Consider the following 18,264-nt stretch of genomic DNA (forward strand, 5'->3'; position numbering starts at 1 on the left):
ATGTCCATGACTCTCTCTCGCCCTGTCAAAACTCACCCTTCCCCCTCCCCATATCCTTAAGTCCGTTCTCCAGTAGGTCTGCGTCTTTATTCCTATCTTACCCCTAGGTTCTTCATGACATTTTTTTCCCTTAAATTCCATATATATGTGTTAGCATACGGTATTTGTCTTTTTCTTTCTGACTTACTTCACTCTGTATGACAGATTCTAGGTCTATCCATCTCATTACAAATAGCTCAATTTCATTTCTTTTTAAGGCTGAGTAATATTCCATTGTGTATATGTGCCACATCTTCTTTATCCATTCATCCGATGATGGGCGCTTAGGTTGTTTCCATGTCCTGGCTATTGTAAATAGAGCTGCAATGAACATTTTGGTACATGACTCTCTTTGAATTTTGGTTTTCTCAGGGTATATGCCAAGTAGTGGGATTGCTGGGTCATATGGTAATTCTATTTGTAGTTTTTTAAGGAACCTCCATACTGTTCTCCACAGTGGCTGAACCAATTCACATTCCCACCAGCAGTGCAAGAGTGTCCCCTTTTCTCCACACCCTCTCCAGCATTTATTGTTTCTAGATTTTTTGATGATGGCCATTCTGACTGGTGTGAGATGATATCTCATTGTAGTTTTGATTTGCATTTCTCTAATGATTAATGATGTTGAGCATTCTTTCATGTGTTTGTTGGCATTCTGTATATCTTCTTTGGAGAAATGTCTATTTAGGTCTTCTGCCCATTTTTGGATGGGGTTGTTTGTTTTTTTGTTATTGAGCTGCATGAGCTGCTTGTAAATTTTGGAGATTAATCCTTTGTCAGTTGCTTCATTTGCAAATGTTTTCTCCCATTCTGAGGGTTGTCTTTTGGTCTTGGTTATGGTTTCCTTTGCTGTGCAAAAGCTTTGAAGTTTCATTAGGTCCCATTTGTTTATTTTTGTTTTTATTTCCATTACTCTGGGAGGTGGGTCAGAAAGGATCTTGCTGTGATTTATGTCATAGAGTGTTCTTCCTATGTTTTCTTCTAAGAGTTTGATAGTTTCTGGCCTTACATTTAGGTCTTTAATCCATTTTGAGCTTATTTTTGTGTATGGTGTTAGGGAGTGATCTAATCTCATACTTTTACATGTACCTGTCCAGTTTTCCCAGCACCATTTATTGAAGAGGCTGTCCTTTCTCCACTGTACATTCCTGCCTCCTTTATCAAAGATAAGGTGTCCATATGTGCGTGGGTTTATCTCTGGGCTTTCTATCCTGTTCCACTGATCTATCTTTCTGTTTTTGTGCCAGGACCATACTGTCTTGATGACTGTTGCTTTGTAATATAGTCTGAAGTCAGGGAGCCTTATTCCTCCAGCTCCTTTTTTCGTTCTCAAGATTGCTTTGGCTATTCGGGGTCTTTTGTGTTTCCATACAAATTGCGAAATTTTTTGTTCTAGTTCTGTGAAAAATGCCAGTGGTAGTTTGATAGGGATTGCATTGAATCTGTAGATTGCTTTGGGTAGTAGAGTCATTTTCACAATGTTGATTCTTCCCATCCAAGAACATGGTATATCTCTCCATCTATTTGTATCATCTTTAATTTCTTTCATCAGTGTCTTATAATTTTCTGCATACAGGTCTTTCGTATCCTTAGGTAGGTTTATTCCTAGATATTTTATTCTTTTTGTTGCAATGCTAAATGGGAGTGTTTTCTTGATTTCACTTTCAGATTTTTCATCATTAGTATATAGGAATGCCAGAGATTTCTGTGCATTAATTTTGTATCCTGCTACTTTACCAAATTCATTGATTAGCTCTAGTAGTTTTCTGGTAGCATCTTTAGGATTCTCTATGTATAGTATCATGTCATCTGCAAACAGTGACAGCTTTACTTCTTCTTTTCCGATTTGGATTCCTTTTATTTCCTTTTCTTCTCTGATTGCTGTGGCTAAAACTTCCAAAACTATGTTGAATAAGAGTGGTGAGAGTGGGCAACCTTGTCTTGTTCCTGATCTTAGTGGAAATGCTTTCAGTTTTTCACCATTGAGGATGATGTTTGCTGTGGGCTTGTCATATATGGCTTTTATTATGTTGAGGAAAGTTCCCTCTATGCCTACTTTCTGGAGGGTTTTTATCATAAATGGGTGTTGAATTTTGTCGAAAGCTTTCTCTGCATCTATTGAGATGATCATATGGTTTTTCTCCTTCAATTTGTTAATATGGTTTATCACATTGATAGATTTGCGTATATTGAAGAATCCTTGCATTCCTGGAATAAACCCCACTTGATCATGGTGTATGATCCTTTTAATGTGCTGTTGGATTCTGTTTGCTAGTATTTTGTTGAGGATTTTTGCATCTATGTTCATCAGTGATATTGGTCTGTAGTTTTCTTTCTTTGTGACATCCTTGTCTGGTTTTGGTATCAAGGTGATGGTGGCTTCGTAGAAGGAATTTGGGAGTGTTCCTCCCTCTGCTATATTTTGGAAGAGTTTGAGAAGGATAGGTGTTAGCTCTTCTCTAAACGTTTGATAGAATTCACCTGTGAAGCCATCTGGTCCTGGGCTTTTGTTTGTTGGAAGGTTTTTAATCACAGTTTCAATTTCAGTGCTTGTGATTGGTCTGTTCATATTTTCTATTTCTTCCTGATTCAGTCTTGGCAGGTTGTGCATTTCTAAGAATTTGTCCATTTCTTCCAGATTGTCCATTTTATTGGCATAGAGTTGCTTGTAGTAATCTCTCATGATTTTTTTTATTTCTGCAGTGTCAGTTGTTACTTCTCCTTTTTCATTTCTAATTCTATTGATTTGAGTCTTCTCCCTTTTTTTCTTGATGAGTCTGGCTAGTGGTTTATCTATTTTGTTTATCTTCTCAAAGAACCAGCTTTTAGTTTTATTGATCTTTGCTATTGTTTCCTTCATTTCTTTTTCATTTATTTCTGATCTGATTTTTATGATTTCTTTCCTTCTGCTAGCTTTGGGGTTTTTTTGTTCTTCTTTCTCTAATTGCTTGAGGTGCAAGGTTAGGTTGTTTATTCGAGATGTTTCCTGCTTCTTAAGGTGGGCTTGTATTGCTATAAACTTCCCCCTTAGAACTGCTTTTGCTGCATCCCATAGGTTTTGGGTCGTTGTGTCTCCATTGTCATTTGTTTCTAGGTATTTTTTTATTTCCTCTTTGATTTCTTCAGTGATCACTTCATTATTAAGTAGTGTATTGTTTAGCCTCCATGTGTTTGTATTTTTTACAGATCTTTTCCTGTAATTGATATCTAGTCTCATGGCGTTGTGGTCGGAAAAGATACTTGATACAATTTCAGTTTTCTTAAATTTACCAAGGCTTGATTTGTGACCCAAGATATGATCTATCCTGGAGAATGTTCCATGAGCACTTGAGAAAAATGTGTATTCTGTTGTTTTTGGATGGAGTGTCCTATAAATATCAATTAAGTCCATCTTGTTTAATGTATCATTTAAAGCTTGTGTTTCCTTATTTATTTTCATTTTGGATGATCTGTCCATGGGTGAAAGGGGGGTGTTAAAGTCCCCTACTATGAATGTGTTACTGTTGATCTCCCCTTTTATGGTTGTTAGTATTTGCCTTATGTATTGAGGTGCTCCTATGTTGGGTGCATAAATATTTACAATTGTTATATCTTCTTCTTGGATCGATCCCTTGATCATTATGTAGTGTCCTTCTTTGTCCCTTTTAATAGTCCTTATTTTAAAGTCTATTTTGTCTGATATGAGAATTGCTACTCCAGCTTTCTTTTGGTTTCCATTTGCATGGAATATCTTTTTCCATCCCCTTACTTTCAGTCTGTATGTGTCTCTAGTTCTGAAGTGGGTCTCTTGTAGACAGCATATATAAGGGTCTTGTTTTTGTATCCATTCAGCCAATCTGTGTCTTTTGGTGGGAGCATTTAGTCCATTTACATTTAAGGTAATTATTGATATGTATGTTCCTATTTCTATTTTATATATTGTTTTGGGTTCGCTACTATAGGTCATTTCCTTCTCTTGTGTTTCGTGTCTAGAGAAGTTCCTTTAGCATTTGTTGTAAAGCTGGTTTGGTGGTGCTGAACTCTCTCAGCTTTTGCTTGTCTGTAAAGGTTTTAATTTCTCCATCAAATGTGAATGAGATCCTTGCTGGGTAGAGTAGTCTTGGTTTCAGGCTATTCTCCTTCATCACTTTCAGTATGTCCTGCCACTCCCTTCTGGCTTGTAGGGTTTCTACTGAGAGATCAGCTGTTAACCTTATGGGGATTCCCTTGTGTGTTATTTGTTGTTTTTCCCTTGCTGCTTTTAATATGCTTTCTTTGTATTTAATTTTTGACAGTTTGATTAATATGTGTCTTGGCGTGTTTCTCCTTGTATTTATCCTGTATGGGACCCTCTGTGCTTCCTGGACTTGATTAACTATTTCCTTTCCCATATTAGGGAAGTTTTCAACTATAATCTCTTCAAATATTTTCTCAGTCCCTTTCTTTCTTTCTTCTTCTTCTGGAACCCCTATAATTCGAATGTTGGTGCGTTTCATGTTGTCCCAGAGGTCTCTGAGACTGTCCTCAGTTCTTTTCATTCTTTTTTCTTTATTCTGCTCTGCAGTAGTTATTTCCACTACTTTATCTTCCAGGTCACTTATCCGTTCTTCTGCCTCAGTTATTCTGCTATTGATCCTATCTAGAGTGATTTTAATTTCATTTATTGCATTGTTCATCGTTGCTTGTTTCATCTTTAGTTCTTGTAGGTCCTTGTTAACTGTTTCTTGCATTTTGTCCATTCTACTTCCAAGATTTCGGATCATCCTTACTATCATTATTCTGAATTCTTTTTCAGGTAGATTGCCTATTTCCTCTTCATTTGTTAGGTCTGGTGGGTTTTTATCTTGCTCCTTCATCTGCTGTGTGTTTTTCTGTCTTCTCATTTTGCTTATCTTACTGTGTTTGGGGTCTCCTTTTTGCAGGCTGCAGGTTCGTAGTTCCCGTTGTTTTTGATGTCTGTCTCCAGTGGCTAAGGTTGTTTCAGTGGGTTGTGTAGGCTTCCTGGTGGAGGGGACTAGTGCCTGTGTTGTGCTGGATGAGGCTGGATCTTGTCTCTCTAGTGGGCAGGTTCACGTCTGGTGGTGTGTTTTGGGGTGTCTGTGGCCTTATTATGATTTTAGGCAGCCTCTCTGCTAATGGGTGGGGTTGTGTTCCTGTTTTGCTAGTTGTTTGGCATAGGTTGTCCAGCACTGTGGCTTGCTGGTCGTTGAGTGAAGCTGGGTGCTGGTGTTAAGATGGAGGTCTCTGGGAGATTTCCACCGTTTAATATTATGTGGAGCTGGGAGGTCTCTTGTTGACCAGTGTCCTGAAGTTGGCTCTCCTACCTCAGAGGCAGAGCCCTGACTCCTGGCTGGAGCACCAAGAGCCTTTCATCCACACAGCTCAGAATAAAAGGGAGAAAAAGTAGGGAGAATTAGTAGAAGTATGAGTAAAGAAAGAGGGAAAGGAGGAAAGGAAGGAAGGAAGAAAGAAGCAAAGAAGGAAAGAAAGGAGGGAGGGAGGGAGGGAGGGAGGAAGGAAGGAAGGAGGGAAAGAAGGAAAAAAGACAGAAAGAAAGATGATACAGTAAAAATAAAATAAAGTATAATATAGTTATTGAATTAAAAAATATTTAGAAAAAAAAAAAGGGACGGATAGAACCTTAGGACAAATGTTGGAAGCAAAGCTATACAGAGAAAATCTTACACAGAAGCATACACATACACCTTCACAAAAAGAGGTAAAGGGGGAAAAATCATAAATCCTGCTCCCTGAGACCACCTCCTCAATTTGGGGTGATTCGTTGTCTAAAGGAGGGAGGGAAGGAAGGAAAGAAAGAAAGAACGAAGGTAAAGTATAATAAAGTTATTACAATTAAACTTAATTATTAAGAAAAAGAATTTTTAAAAAAAAGTCATGGACGGATAGAGCCCTAGGACAAATGGTGGAAGCTAGAGTGTACAGACTAGATGTCACACAGAAGCATACACGTACACATTCACAAAAAGAGAAAAAAATCATAGATCTCGCTCCTAAATTCCACCTCTTCAATTTGGGATCATTCCTTGTCTATTCAGGTATTCCACAGATGCAGGGTATATCAAGTTGATTGTGGAGCTTTAATCCGCTGCTTCTGTGGCTGCTGGGAGAGATTTCCCTTTCTCTTCTTTGTTCTCACAGCTCACAGGAGCTCAGCTTTGAATTTGGCCCTGCCTCTGCGTGTAGGTCGCTGGAGGGCGTCTGTTTTTTCACTCAGACAGGACGGGGTTAAAGGAGCGGCTGATTCGGGGCCTCCGGCTCACTCAGGCCGGGGGTTGGGGGATGGGGGAAGGAGGGGCACTGCGTGCGGGGCCGGCCTGCGGCGGCAGAGGCAGCGTGACGTTGCGGCAGAGGCCGGCGTGACGTTGCACCAGCCTGAGGCCCGCCGTGCGTTGTCCCGGGGAAGTTGTCCCTGGATCCCGGGAACCTGGCAGTGGCGGGCTGCACAGGCTCCGCGGAAGAGGGGTGTGGAGAGTGACCTGTGCTCGCACACAGGCCCCTTGGTGGCGGCAGCAGCAGCCCCAGCGTCTCCCGCCCGTCTCTGGGGTCCGCGGTTTCAGCCGCGGCTCGCGCCCGTCTCTGGGGTTTGCGCTTTCAGCCGCGGCTCGCGCCCGTCTCGGGGGCTCGCGCCCTCAGCCGCGGCTCGCGCCCGTCTCGGGGGTTCGCGCTTTTAGCCGCGGCTCGCGCCCGTCTCTGGAGTTCCTTTAAGCAGCGCTCTTAAACCCCTCTCCTCGCGCACCAGGAAACAAAGAGGGAAGAAAAAGTCTCTTGCCTCTTCGGCCGGTGCAGGCTTTTCCCCGAACTCCCTCCCGGCTAGTCGTGGTGCACTAACCCCTTCAGGCTATGTTCAAGCCGCCAACCCCAGTCCTCTCCCTGAGCTCCGTCCAAAACCAAAACCCGAGCCTCAGCTCGCAGCCCCGCCCGCCCCGGCGGGTGAGCAGACAAGCCTCTCGGGCTGGTGAGTGCCGGTCGGCACCGATCGTGTGTGCAGGAATCTCCCCGCTTTGCCCTCCGCACCCGTCGCTGTGCACTACTCCGCGGTCCCAAAACTCCCCCCTCCGCCTCCCGCAGTCTCCGCCCGCGGAGGGGCTTCCTAGTGTGTGGAAACTTTTCCTCCTTCACAGCTCCCTCCCACTGGTGCAGGTGCCGTCCTTATTCTTTTGTCTCTGTTTTTTCTTTTGCCCTACCCAGTTACATGGGGAGTTTCTTGCCTTTTGGGAGGTCTGAGGTCTTCTGCCAGCCTTCAGTAGGAGTTCTGTAGGAGTTGTTCCACGTGTGGATGTATTTCTGGTGTATCCGTGGGGAGGAAGGCGATCTCCGCGTCTTACTCTTCCGCCATCTTCAAGGTCCCCCCCCCCTTTTTATATATATATATATATATATATATTTATTCTTTCTTTTTCTCTTTTTGTGAGTGTATGTGTATGCTTCTTTGTGTGATTTTGTCTGTATAGCTTTGCTGTTACCATTTGTCCTAGGGTTCTGTCTGCCCATTTTTTTTTTTTTTCAGTATAGTTTTTAGTGCTTGTTACCATTATTGGATTTGTTTACTGGTTTCGTCGCTCTCTTCTGTTTTTCTTTTTTTTAATTACTTTTTTATTTTTAATAATTTTTAAAAAGTTTTTAATAATTTTATTTATTTATTTTTCTTTCCTTCTTTATTTCTTTACTTTTCTCCCTTTTCTTCTGAGCCATGTGGCTGACAGCATCTTGGTTCTCCAGCTGGGTGTCAGGCCTGAGACTCTGAGGTGGGAGAGCGAATTTCAGGACATTGGTCCACCAAATACCTCCCAGCTCCACATAATATCAAATGGCAAGAGCTCTCCCAGAGATCTCCATCTTAACACTAAGACCCAGCTCCACTCAATGACCAGCAAGCAACAGTGCTGGACATCCTATGCCAAACAACTGGCAACACAGGAACACAACCCCACCCATTAGCAGAGAGGCTGCCTAAAATCATAATAAGTTCACAGACATCCCAAAACACACCACTGGACACAGTCCTGCCCCCTAGAAAGAGAGACCCAGCCTCATCCACAAGAACACAGGCACCAGTCCCCTCTACTAGGAAGTCTACACAACTCACTGAACCAACCTTACCCACTGGGAGCAGACACCAAAAACAACAGGAAGTATGAACCTGCAGCTTGCAAAAAGGAGACCCCAAACACAGTAAGTTAAGCAAAATGAGAAGACAGAGAAATATACAGCACATGAAGGAGCAAGGTAAAAACCCACCAGACCAAACAAAAGAAGGGGAAATAGGCAGTCTACCTGAAAAAGAATTCAGAGTAATAATAGAAAAGATGATCCAAATTCTTGGAAATAGAATGGAGAAAATACAAGAAACATTTCACAAGGACCTAGAAGAACTAAAGAGCAAACAAACAGTGATGAACAACAAAATAAATGAAATAAAAAATTCTCTAGAAGGAATCAATAGCAGAATAACTGAGGCAGAAGAACAGATAAGTGATCTGGAAGATAAAATAGTGGAAATAACTACCACAGAGCAGAAAAAAGAAAAAAGAATGAAAAGAATTGAGGACAGGGGCTTCCCTGGTGGCGCAGTGGTTGAGAGTCCACCTGCCGATGCAGGGGATGCAGGTTCGTGCCCTGGTCCGGGAGGATCCCACGTGCCGCGGAGCGGTTGGGCCCATGAGCCATGGCCGCTGAGCCTGCGCGTCCGCAGCCTGTGCTCTGCAACGGGAGAGGCCACAACAGTGAGAGGCCCGCGTACAGCAAAAAAAAAAAAAAAAAAAAAAAAGAATTGAGGACAGTCTCAGAGACCTCTGTGATAACATTAAATACACGAACATTCGAATTACAGAGGTCCCAGAAGAAGAGAAAAAAAAGGGGACTGAGAAAATATTTGAAGAGATTATAGAAGAAAATTTCCTGATTATGGAAAAGGAAATAGTCAGTCAACCCCAGGAAGCACAGAGAGTCCCATACAGGATAAATCCTAGGAGAAGACACATATTAATCAAACTATCAAAAATTAAATACAAAGAAAAAATATTAAAAGCAGCAAGGGAAAAACAACAAATAACATACAAGGGAATCCCCATAAGGTTAACAGCTGATCTTTCAGCAGAAGCTCTGCAAGCCAGAAGGGTGTGGCAGGACATATTTAAGTGATGAAAGGGAAAAACCTACAACCAAGATTACTCTATCCAGCAAGGATATCATTCAGATTCGACGGAGATATTAACACCTTTCCAGACAAGCAAAAGCTAAGAGAATTCAGCACCACCAAACCAGCTTTACAACAAATGCTAAAGGAATTTCTCTAGGCAGGAAACACAAGAGAAGGAAAAGACCTACAATAACAAACCCAAAACAATTAAGAAAATGATAGGGCTTCCCTGGTGGCGAAGTGGTTGAGAGTCCGCCTGCCGATGCAGGGGAAACAGGTTCGTGCCCTGGTCCGGGAAGATCCCACGTGCCGCGGAGCGGCTGGGCCTGTGAGCCATGGCCGCTGAGCCTGTGTGTCTGGAGCCTGTGCTCCGCAACATGAGAGGCCACAGCAGTGAGAGGCCCGTGTACTGCAAAAAAAAAAAAAAAAAAAAAAAAGATAATAGGAACATACATATCAATAATTACCTTAAATGTAAGTAGATTAAATGCTACAACCAAAAGACATAGACTGACTGAATGGATACAAAAACAAGACCCGTATATATGCTGTCTACAAGAGACCCACTTCAGACCTAGGGACACATACAGACTGAAAGTGAGGGGATGGAAAAAGATATTCCATGCAAATGGAAATCAAAAGAAAGCTGGAGTAGCAATTCTCATATCAGACAATACAGACTTTAAAATTAAGTACTATTACAAGAGACAAAGAAAGACACTACATAATGATCAAAGGATCAATCCAAGAAGAAGATATAACAATTGAAAATATTTATGCACCCAACATAGGAACACCTCAATACATACGGCAAATGCTAACAGCCATAAAATGGGAAATCAACAGCAACACAGTCATAGTAGTGGACTTTAACACCCCACTTTCACCAATGGACAGATCATCCAAAATGAAAATAAAGGAGGAAACACAAGCTTTAAATGATACATTAAACAAGATGGACTTAATTGATATTTATAGGACATTCGATCCAAAAACAACAGAATACACTTTCTTCTCAAGTGCTCATGGAACATTCTCCAGGATACATCATATCTTGGGTGACAAATTAAGCCTTGGTAAATTTAAGAAAATTGAAATCATATCAACTATCATTTCCAACCTCAACCCTATGAGCCGAGATATCGATTACAGGGAAAAATCTGTAAAAAATACAAATACATGGAGGCTAAACAACTACTAAATAACCAAGAGATCACTGAAGAAATCCAAGAGGAAATCAAAAAATACCTAGAAACAAATGACAATGAAAACACAATGACCCAAAACCTATGGGATGCAGCAAAAGCAGTTCTAAGAGGGAAGTTTATAGCAATACAATCCTACTTCAAGAAACAAGAAACATCTCAAATAAACAACCTAGTCTTACACCTAAAGCAGTTAGAAAAAGAACAAAAACCCCCAAAGCTAGCAGAAGGAAAAAAATCATAAAGACCAGATCAGAAATAAGTGAAAAAAAATGAAGGAAATGATAGTAAAATCAATAAAACTGGGCTTCCCTGGTGGCACAGTGGTTGAGAGTCTGCCTGCCGATGCAGGGGACACGGGTTTGTGCCCCAGTCTGGGAAGATCCCACATGCCACGGAGCGGCTTGCCCCGTCAGCCACTGCCGCTGAGCCTGTGCGTCCGGAGCCTGTGCTCCGCAACGGGAGAGGCCACAACAGTGAGAGGCCCACGTACCGCAAAAATATAAATAAAAATAAATAAAACTAAAACCTGGTTCTTTGAGAAGATAAACAAAATTGATAAATAAAATTGACAATTAGCCAGACTCATCAAGAAAAAAAGGGAGACGATTAACTCAATAGAATTAGATATGAAAAAGGAGAAGTAACAACTGACAGTGCAGAAATACCAAGGATCATGAGAGATTACTACAAGCAACTATATGCCAATAAAATGAACAACCTGGAAGAAATGGACAAATTCTTAGAGAAGCACAAGCTTCCAACACTGAACCAGGAAGAAATAGAAAACATAAACAGACCAATCACACGCACTGAACTTGAAACTGTGATTAAAAATCTTCCAGCAAAGAGAAGCCCAGGACCAGATGGCTCCACAGGCGAAATCTATCAAACATTTAGAGAAGAGCTAACACCTATCCTTCTCAAACTCTTCCAAACTATAGCAGAGGGAGGAACACTCCCAACTTATTTTACGAAGCCACCACCACACTGATACCAAAACCAGACAAAGATGTCACAAAGAAAGAAAACTACAGGCTAATATCACTGATGAACATAGATGCAAAAATCCTCAACAAAATACTAGCAAACAGAATCCAACAGCACATTAAAAAGATCATACACCATGATCAAGTGGGGTTTATCCCAGGAATTCAAGGATTCTTCAATATATGCAAATCAATCAATGTGATAAATCATATTAACAAACTGAAGGATAAAAACCATATGATAATCTCAATAGATGCAGAAAAAGCTTTCGACAAAATTCAACACCCATTTATGATAGACACCCTCCAGAAAGTAGGCATAGAGGGAACTTACCGTAACATAATAACAGCCATATATGACAAACCCACAGCCAGCATCATTATCAATGGTGAAAAACTGAAACCATTTCCACTAAGATCAGGAACATGACAAGGTTGCCTACTCTCACCACTATTATTCAACATAGTTTTGGAAGTCTTAGCCACAGCAATCAGAGAAGAAAAGAAATTAAAGGAATCCAAATTGGAAAAGAAGAAGTAATAAAACTGTCACTGTTTGCAGATGACATGTTACTATACATAGAGAATCCTAAAGATGCTACCAGAAAACTACTAGAGCCAATCAGTGAATTTGGTAAAGTAGCAGGATACCAAATTAATGCACAGAAATCTCTTGCATTCCTACACACTAATGATGAAAAATCTGAAAGAAAAATTAAGGAAACACTCCCATTTACCACTGCAACAAAAAGAATAAAATACCTAGGAATAAACCTACCTAAGGAGACAAAAGACCTGTATGCAGAAAACTATAAGACACTGGTAAAAGAAATTAAAGATGATACAAACAAATGGAGAGATATACGATGTTCTTGGATTTGAGGGATCAACATTGTGAAAATGATTATACTACCCAAAGCAATCTACAGATTCAATTCAATCCCTATCAAACCACCAATGGCATTTTTCACAGGACTAGAACAAAAAATTTCACAATTTGTATGGAAACACAAAAGACCCTGAATAGCCAAAGCAATCTTGAGAAAGAAAAATGGAGCTGGAGGAATCAGGCTCCCTGACTTCAGACTTTACTACAAAGCTACGGTAACCAAGACAGTATGGTGCTGGCACAAAAACAGAAGTATAGATCAATAGAACAGGAAAGAAAGCCCAGAGATAAACCCACGTACATATGGTCACCTTATCTTTGATAAAGGGGGCAAGACTATACAATGGAGAAAGACAGCCTCTTCAATAGGTGGTGCTCGGAAAACTGGACAGCTACATGTAAAAGAATGAAATTAGAACACTCCCTACACAAAAATGAACTCAAAATGGATTAAAGATCTAAATGTAAAGCCAGACACTAAAAACTCTTAGAGGAAAACACAGGCAGAATACTCTATGACATAAATCACAACAAGATCCTTATGACCCATCTCCTAGAGAAATGGAAATAAAAACAAAAATAAACAAATGGGACCTAATGAAGCTTAAAAGCTTTTGCACAGGAAAGAAAACCATAAGACAAAAAGACAACCCTCAGAATAGGAGAAAGTATTTGCAAACGAAGCAACTGACAAAGGATTAATCCCCCAAATATAGAAGCAGCTCATGCAGCTCAATATCAAAAACACAAACAACCCAATCCAAAAATGGGCAGAAGATCTAAATAGCCATTTCTCCAAAGAAGATATACAGATTGCCAACAAACACATGAAAGGATGTTCAACATCACCAATCATTAGAGAAATGCAAATCAAAACTACAATGAGGTATCACCTCACACCAGGCAGAATGGCCATCCTCAAAAAATCTACAAACAACAAATGCTGGAGAGAGTGTGGACAAAAGGGAACCCTCTTACACTGTTAGTGGGAATGTAAATTGATACAGCCACTATGGAGAACAGTATTGAATTTCCTTAAAAAGCTAAAAATAGAACTACCATATGACCCAGCAATCCTACTACTGGGCATATACCTTAAGAAAAGCATAATTCCACAATGTTCATTGCATCTCTATTTACAATAGCCAGGACATGGAAGCAACCTAAGTGTCCATCGACAGATGAATGGATAAAGAAGATGTGGCACATATAGACAATGGAATATTACTCAGCCATAAAAAGAAACGAATTTGAGTTATTTGTAGTGAGGTGGATGGACCTAGAGACTGTCATACAGAGTGAAGTAAGTCAGAAAGGGAAAAATACCGTATGCTAACACATATATATGGAATCTAAAAAAAAAAAAAAAGTTTCTGAAGAACCTAGGGGCAGGAAAGGAATAAAGACAGATGTAGAGAATGGACTTGAGGACATGGGCAGGAGGAAGGGTAAGCTGGGATGAAGTGAGAGAGCGGCATGGACATATATACACTACCAAATGTAAAACAGATAGCTAGTGGGAAGCCGCCGCATAGCACAGAGAGATGAGTTTGGTGCTTTGTGTCCACCTAGAGGGGTGGGATATGGAGGGTGGGAGGGAAGTGCAAGAGGGAGGAAATATGGGGTTATATGTATAGCTGATTCACTTTGTTATACAGCAGAAACTAACACACCATTTTAAAGCAATTATACTCCAATAAAGATGTTAAAAAAATGATACATGATAAAGTAGTAGTTTATTTATTATTATTATCCAAAGTATAAAATGTACATCCTTGAGTCCATACTAAGATAAATAACTAATTGAATAAATATTCAACCAACCAGTAAGTTGGTAGAAGAGAAATACCCTGTATAAAGAATTCTAGATAATGTATGTGGCTATTTCTTTCCTCAAGGAGGTCAAGCATAACTCCCTACTCCTTAGGTGTGCATAGGGACTTCCTTCCAAGATTTCAGTATGGAAAGGTGGGGAAGAGGAGAGTAACTCCACAGTGGGGAGACCTGAGAAACACTACCCTAGTCAGGTGATCAAGGTCAACATCAACAGTGATATGTCATGTTGAAAGTATGTGCCCTTGACATGATGTAATGAAAATGTCACCTTACCTCTGTGGTTTTCCTCCCCCAGACCCATAACCTCAGTTTGGTCATGAGAAAAACATCAGAGAAATATCAATAGAAATTCTCACAAAATACCTGATCAGTATTCCTCAAAATTCTCAAGGTCATCAAAAAAAAGAAAGCCTGAAACGCTGTTAGCCAAGAGGAGCCTGAGGAGACATGGTGACTAAATGTAACTGGGTTTTCTGGATGGGATCCTAGAACAGAAAAAGGATATTAGGTACCTAAGGAAATGTGAGGGAAATAGGGACTTTAGTTAATAATAATGTAGCAATATCAGTTCACTAATTATAAAATGTACCATACTAATGTAAGATGTTAATAATTGGGGACACTTGGTACAACATATATGGAAACTCTGTGTATTATCTTTCCAGTTTTTTCTGTAAATCTAAAACTGTTCTAAAAACAGAGTTTATTTTTTAAAATGTTATCTGGCTGATTCTCCATGTAGGGTCTCCCACTTTGCACAAAATACCTAAATGAAAACCCAGAAATCATCACTAAAACTGATAACCCACTGCTAGATTCTGGGAAGAATTTTCCCCATTTATAAGGCAGGTGCAGCTAAACTGAGGAAAATGACAGGCAGCGTAACCATGTTTCACCCCTGAAATAAAGCATTCCCCCGGCCTGAAAGAAGATGGGATGGGAGAGCATTGCTCCTTTCTCTCCTGTCAGGGCTCTTACTCAGAGACCCAGGATCTGCACTAAGCAGATAATTAATCAGTTGACCTACTGAATGACAGCTGTTTTTGAAGGATTAGCCTTCATCTTGGGGGACAGAGTGACTGCCAATAAAACACTGTATGATGGGGGGATATTATAAGCAACAATTATTATTGACATTTTATGAGCACTGTGCTAAAGGTTTAACTTGCATTATTTCCTTTAATCCTCTTAACAACCCCACAAGGTTGGAAAGTGAGAAAAACGAAGCACAGAGAAGTGACTTGCCAAGAAATATACAGAAAGTGGCAGAGCTAGAATTAAAATCCTAACAGTCTAATTTTAAAGCCCAAAATTAATTAATTTATTTATTTTTACTGTGTCGGGTCTTCGTTTCTGTGCGAGGGCTTTCTCTAGTTGTGGCAAGCGGGGGCCACTCCTCATCACAGTGCGTGGGCCTCTCACTATCGCGGCCTCTCTTGTTGCGGAGCACAGGCTCCAGACGCGCAGGCTCAGTAGTTGTGGCTGCGGGCCCAATTGCTCCGCAGCATGTGGGATACTCCCAGACCAGGGCTCGAACCCATGTCCCCTGTATTAGCAGGCAGATTCTCAACCACTGCACCACCAGGGAAGCCCAAAAGCCCACACTTTTAACCCTTCTACTGTACTTCATAAAAAACCCTACCAGTAGTGTATACTGAGGGTTGAGATTCTTATTGTACTTTAATTGTGATCTTTATTTGTACTTTACTGTACTGGATTCATTCAACAAATATTTTTTGCATGTCTACTATGTGCCAGGTCCTGTGCTGGCACTGGACACACAAAGGTGAACCAGACATACAGACACATCCCTATACCCAACAGATCCAGAGTTCACTGGATTAAAGGGAGAATACACCATTTCAGCCTGGCAGAACCACACTAGATCTGTGCCTACATACTGGGTACTGACTCAACATGGAACTAAGTATATCAGCTTGCCCCCTTTTTGTGTATCTAATAAATGGGATTCTATAGTATGGAAGTGGACAGTGAGAGAGGCTCAAGGCCAATCACAAAGCCTTGCCAGTTGGTAAACACTGAAATCAAGAGAAAGCGCATCATCATGAAAACTCAGATAATCACTTCATACAAGTGTTGTTACCTTTCAGCAATCTTATGCTTAGTGTCTTCAACAAGATACAAGAAGAAAGAGCCTCATTGAAACTACAGCAGAAAAACATATAGGTAAAATATGTTGGGACAAAATTTAAAATACAAACAAAAGAATGAGACAACAAAGCTCAGCTGTTACTTTCTCAGGGAGGGCTCTCTGGGACATACAACAGTAGCTCCCTATTTCTAGTCATTATGAAAACATCCTGCTTTGTTTTCTGTATGACACAACATCATGGATTTATCTTGCTAATCTATTTGTTTACTTATCTACTGCCTGTCTTTTCACACTAGAATAGAAGGTCAATAAGAATATGAAAATTATTTGTTTACTACTGAATCGTCAGTACCTAGAACAGCATCTACCACAAAGCAGAAGCTGAACAAATATTTATTCAGTGATTGAATACACAGGCAACAACATACAAATGGAGATGGGTGTAACAAATGGAAAAATTTCAAGGGAACCCAAATTATGACAGCAGAATTTAAACCCACACTGGAGTTAATAAAGATTTTTTTAAAGTGTTAGAGCTCAGGATCAACAACTCAGTGGAAAAGAATGGACAGGCTAGAAGTGAACTGACACTTATAGTCATTTGTTTTTCAACAAAGGTGCCAAAGTGATTCAGGGGAGGAAGAAGAACTTTTCAATAAATGGTACAGATTTTTTTTTAAATGAACCTCAACTGCTACTGTATACAAAAATTATTGAGATAAATCATATATCTAAATGTAAAAGCTAAAACCATAAAGCTTTTAGAGGAAAACAAGGAAAACATCAAAGAATATATTCTTGATTTGAGGGCAGGCAAAGATTCTCAGATCACAGAAAGTAATAACCTTAAAAGAAATTTTTAAATGATATATTAGACTTCATCAAAACTAAAGATATGTGCTCATCAAAAGACACCTTTCAGAAAATGAATAGGCAAGGTGCAGATTTGGAGAAAATATTCACAATACATATATCTGACCAAACACTGGTATCCAGAATATATAAAGAATTCCTACTACCTAAAAATAAAAAGACAAGTAGTCCAATTAAAAGTGGTAAAAAGTTTGGACAGTTCACAAGAGAAGATATACAAATGGTAAATAAGTACATGAAAAAGTATATAACTTTATTAGTCATCAGTGAAATGAAAATTAAAACCACAATAAAATGCCATTATAGACTTACCAGAAAGGCTAAAATTAAAAACAATTATGGCACCAAACATTTGTGACATTGTGAAGCAAATAAAACTGTAATAGTTACTTCGTAGGAAACTAAAATGGTACAATCACACAGGAAAAAAAAATCTTATAATTTCTTGTAAAGCTAAATATACACTGACCTTTTGACCAGTAATTCTAATACTATGTATTAGCTCAAGAGAAGTAAAAGTATATGTTCACAAAAATACTTATACAAAAATGTTCATAGCAGTAATTCATAAAGCCCCAAACTGGAAACACAAGCATATTGATCAATAGGAGAATGGATAATCCTGTGGTATAATCCCACAATGGAATACTACTCATCAATTAAAAGGAAAAACTTATATACCCAACATGAATGAATCTCAAATGCATTATGCTGGTTGAAAGAAGCCTTACACAGAAGAGTATATATTGTATAGTTTAATTTATATGAAATTCTAAACAGGTAAAACTAATTCCTCATGGAAAAATTAGAACAGTAGTTGTCTCTGGGGTTGGTGGTAGGTGTCTCTGGGAAGAGGCATGGGGGAACTTTTTGGGGTGATGATATATTAAGATATACTTCCAATTGAGAAATAACCAAATTGACATGTTAAGCTAGTAAGTTTTGGGGTGATTTGGTAGGCAAGATTAGATTACCAAACAGAATCTATGTCCAAATAAGTATTAGAAATACAGTTATATTAATATGGAAAAATATAAGTAGTGCTGCTTGGAAAAGTAACTGCATTTTGTAAATGTAATAATTTATTACTTATAATGTAATTAAAACCCTTTAATACATGAACAAAAACAAGCAAACTGAGGTAAGCACATACTCAATTCATTTTCTTACATAGTGGAGAG

General features: G+C 39.6%; 1 protein-coding gene across 1 annotated transcript in view; it reads right to left on the bottom strand.

The window, feature by feature from the left end:
• PDE11A (phosphodiesterase 11A) overlaps nt 1-18,264 on the bottom strand; it is a 419,270-nt gene that overhangs the window by 159,738 nt on the left and 241,268 nt on the right. The window lies entirely within an intron of this gene.

Source organism: Phocoena phocoena, chromosome 7, assembly GCF_963924675.1.
Source record: "Phocoena phocoena chromosome 7, mPhoPho1.1, whole genome shotgun sequence".
NCBI lineage: Eukaryota > Metazoa > Chordata > Mammalia > Artiodactyla > Phocoenidae > Phocoena > Phocoena phocoena.